Raw genomic sequence first — 5,015 nt, 5'->3', positions numbered from 1 at the left:
TGACTGCATATATGGTTCGATGCTACATCATGTAAAACCAGAGAAATGAAAAGTTGTGCTGCATTTGTGTATAATGAATCAAAATGCATTCTGCTGTCATATATTCCTAATTAGAATAAATAAATAAATTAATTAACTAAAAAAAAGATTAAGATGAGATGATGTCTCATTACAAATGATTTCACTTTAGAAGGAACTGAAATTAGCACAGGGGAGAGAAATTCATCAATGGAGCAGACGAAAATGTACAAAAACAGAATCAGGTATTGACGAAACAGATGACACCAGAATAAAGCATTGAGAAAATAAAGCACTGTTAAGTAATCAGAGCTCTTAAAATGATAATTCATATGGCAAATAAGCCATTAAAGAAGATACTACATTCACAATTTAAATTTAAATCAATTAAGAATTTTATTGTCAAAAATAAAATTTTTAAAATTTCTGTAGAAAATTTAGTTTCATATATTTTGGGCTTTATTGAAGAGTAGGCAACATTTTTTAGCCAGATTCAATTAATATTGTCCAAAAATATTAATATATTTACCATGTTAAAATTAAAAACATTTTTCAACAAAAGAATTTTTTTTAAAAAAGAATAAAAAACAAATTACAAGTGGGAGAAGATATTCAGAATCCCAACTAGTACAAAGTAATATCAGAAGACATAAAAATTAAAGTCAAATCAGTAAGAATGCAAGACTGACTCATCTGAAAAGTTGTGGCCAGTATATCTAATGCATTATACTGAGAAAAAAGCATAAGAATAAAATTATTAGAAATCAGCAAAAATTGTAAATCAATATGACACAAATACCATTTTACCTTCATTCTATTGACGAAAACTGCTTGACAATACCAAATATTAGAATGATACATAAGAGTATAAATAAGTGCAAATATTTTCATGAGTTTAACATTGTCAACTGATATCAGACATCACATATCTTACAAGGAAATAAGTACACTCTCAAATTTATATTCAGGAGAAACTCTTGCTCATGTACAATAGAAGACATATACAAAAATGTTCAAGGAATATTGTTCACATTAGAAAAATATCAGACACCATCTGTTATGGTGTAGATACGAGGGATCCCCTAATAGCTCACATGAGAGATAATGCAAGAAAGTTAGAGGTAAAATAATGGTGTTATGAGATTCTTAACCTTATCAGAGCATTTATTCCCTGATAGGACATAACTTGCTGGTAATTGTAGGTAAGTCTGGGTGTCACTCGAGAAGGTGGGTAATTGGGGTATTTTATCTATGGAGAGAGGATAAGTCTCTCTCTGTTTCTTGGTGGCTGTTTCCTAAGTGGCTTTCCTCCAACACATTTCTCTGCCATGATATTCTGCCACACCTTGGGCCCAGAGCAATGGAGCTGGCCCTCTGAAAGTGTGACCTCCCCAATAAAATGTCCTTCTCAATATTCTTGTCAGGTCTTTGGTTACAGTGACAAAAAAGCTGACTAAAACACAATCCAAATATTCATGTTGAAGAAATTTTTTAAAAAGTTGTGGTATCTTAGCACAAGAGAATGTTATGAAATGATCAAAATGAATAAGCTATCATGAAGCAATGTGTATGCTTCTTGGAAAAATAATATTTACTGCAAAAATTCAACTTATTTGACTATTTGAAGCATGAAAGCTTTTAGGAAAAGAAAAAATAACTCAAATTATAAATATATGTTTTGGAAAATATTTAGAAGTACACAATATATAGAAGAAAGCATGTGAATGATTGACACAAGCTTTAGAAAAATGAAGTAAATGAAATCAGGGTAATGGGATAAACCATATGTGTAGACACAGGTTAAATTATTATCTGGCTATTACACAAATATAAATATTTAATTATATATATATATATATATATATATATATATATATATATATATATATAATGAAGTCACACCATGTTGAGATCAGCAATGAAAGTGAACCAAGTTTTATGATTAACCTAATTCCATGCTTATGTAGAAGGGAATTCTAAGTAATTTTAATTAATAATTATAGATGGAAAATGAGCAATTTACCCCCAAATGACTTGATACAGAGAATAAATGGGTAGACTAGTGAGAGAGGCAAGATAGATTCTCACTCATTTATTCTACTTTCCTGTGAAATTTAATATTATGGTGATGCTTTGGAAAGAATTTTGATTGTACTGTGCTTCTCCTATTTTGCATCTCTGTTTTTGAACTCTGATTTTATTTTTATTTTCCAGCGGAAACACCAACAAAGGATTTTAGGCATGATTTCCTCTAAAGATCCATGAGACTCCATCAGGCTGAGCAGTTTTATGGTTTGGTATGAAATGTCCCACAAATCACCTGTTAATGTGGGAATGTTCAGAGGTGAAGTGATTAGATTATGAGAACTGTAACCCAGTTAGCCCATCCTCCTGAGGACTGACTGGATGGTAGCTATAGGCAGGTGGGGTACAGCTGCAGGAGGTGTGTCTCTGGGGGCATGACCTGGCAGGGTGCATCTTCTCTGTGGTCCCTTCCCTCTCTCCCTCTTGCTTCCTGATCCACCAGGAGCTGAGCAGCTTCCTCGGTTGGTATCTTCCCTTTGATGTGTTGCTTCACCTTGGACCCAGAGCTATGGAGTCGATTATCTTAGACTGAGATCTCTGAAACTCCCCAAAAAACTTTTACCCCTTTAAGTTGTTCTTGTCTGGTAGTTTGATTACAGAGATGAAAGAGCTAATTAAAATAGGTAGTATGGTTATATTTTAGTGTTGTCTTTGCATAGGGTACGCTTGAGGGTTAATGACAATTTAATTTGATAAAATTGTTCATAACCCAATGATTAATGAATTTTTGTTAAAAAACTATAAAATGGAAAATTAAAAAAAAACTCTAATGTATTTCAAACTGTATAAAATGTTGTGTTAAACCCTTGACATTATTTTTACCAGTCAATGAGTAAAACATAATACTGTGACATACATATTCAGATGAGGTAATTTAATAATACTGTGTTGTCACAAGCCATCAGTGGGGTGTATGTGGACTATAGTAGCATAGTAGCCTCCTGAGGGGATAAGTCTGGCATTGGGAACTTCCTGTGGCACCCCTCTCAGGAATTGGCCACTTGATGCAGGTGAACTTCCCCCTAAAGCTCTGCCAGATTCCACACAGCCACTGAGTTGGGTGTGACCTGCCAAGATGTCAATCAACCTGCTGACTGCAAGACTCTGCCCTTGAAACCTTAGCCCCCCTTTTGATGTACACCCTTAAATAAACCATTGGAGGCATCTTTTCTTTGTCTAGTTCCAGTGCCCATGTGGACTAGATCTATCAGGGGCTTTGTGTTTATAAATATATTTCTGAATATTGGTCTTTTGTTATTCACTAATTATTTGAGACTTTAAGTATTAGGGTGGCTTAAATTCTCCTGGGCAGGCAGAAGAACCCCGCAATGAGATGCTGGCCATCGCCCCCATTACTGTGTAATACAAAATTCGGAGTCTGTGCACTCCTTCCTACAGTGGATTGTGCAACAAATGCAGCACTCTTCTTTTAAATCACATAAACAAAAGCCATAAGTATCTAAAATATTTTCACGATTCCTTCAGAGTAATTATAACCAATTTCACTGTAAGACTTCTTTAATGCTTTACATGAATTTCATAATACAGTCCTTGTTCTAAAGAAGATTAATCATAAAATTAAAAAAACAACAACAATGCATTTTCTGAAAGAAAAAAAACAGCCATTATAGAAAGTGGTGAAATATTTCATTTCATCCCTGCAGAAGATCCTAAAACTTAGAATTTACTTTTCTTCTTAAAACTCACAAATTTACTCAAAACAACTTTCCAATGAACATAAAGATTATATTTCCACAAAGAGAAGGCACAGAGCTTCACAAGTTGAGGACAAACATTATGATGACGTAAGAGAGACGCTAGGCCTTGATGGGTAACTTGGTTTATGGACTGAGTTCTGTAATTTGTTAGAAGAGTTTGACACCAATAGGAATTGATACCTTTTGATTATTTTCAACATTGTCACACATGAAGTATATGAAGTATATAGGGGACCGACCAAGGTGTGATTGATGAAAGCAAACGTCATCCCATCTTGCCTGTCAGACCATCTTATTTTCATCCTGTCAGGTAACCCAAATCTCTTCTTCACTGTGAAGCCTTCTAGGATCTGGGCATCTTTCTTACCTTCTCCTTCATCTGTACCTTCAAATGCACTGTGTACATATAACTCTTAGATCTTGTCAATACCTTTAAATGCACTATGTATACATAACTCTTACATCTTGTCAAGTATGTGTTTGCATGCCTCTTCCTTTGTGTTTATTGAAAGGATATAAATCACTGCAAAGTCCTTATACAAGGAATAGAAAGATAAGTGAACGGTGTCTTTTGTTGTGTTGTGATCTGTCAAATAAGGTTCACAGAGTCCAGGCATGTTAAATATCATAAAACCATGAAGGAGTGGTATTTTACCTTGTAATGGATATCAATTACAAGGGGGCTTTATTCTCCAAATCTAGAATATAAAGGTTATTTTTGATGAAAATATAAAAAATAAGTAGAGTCAGACAAAGGCAAAATCATAAAAGATCATTTGATTTCATCAGCTGGTGCAGAAGCAAAGGATCAGAAATTAAAAGACTCTTGGAAAGAATGTAGAAAACCCTATTTTTATTTACAGACAGGGTCTCACTAAGTTGCTTAGGATCTCACTAAGTTGCTGAGGCTGACTTTGAACTTGCAATCCTCCTGCCTCAGCCTTCTGAACCATTGTGATTACAGGTGTGTGTCACTTTGCCCAGTAAGTGATTATTTTCTTAAATGAGGTACTGTTTATATTTGTAATTATGAAACTCCCACATTTGCAAATACTGTTTTCACTAGTCTTGGCACTCAGTTATATCTGATTTCTCATAATCTTCTCCCAGTCTGAATGACAGTTACCTCTCTTAATGTAAATGGTAAAGCAGTATTTGATTTTCTTCACCATTCCCAAGAATTTCACCTCTGAA

The sequence above is a fragment of the Urocitellus parryii genome, chromosome 1 (genome assembly GCF_045843805.1).
Source record: "Urocitellus parryii isolate mUroPar1 chromosome 1, mUroPar1.hap1, whole genome shotgun sequence".
Taxonomy (NCBI): Eukaryota; Metazoa; Chordata; class Mammalia; order Rodentia; family Sciuridae; genus Urocitellus; species Urocitellus parryii.
The sequence above is the reverse complement of the archived record's forward strand: the minus strand, read 5'-3'. Positions refer to the sequence as shown.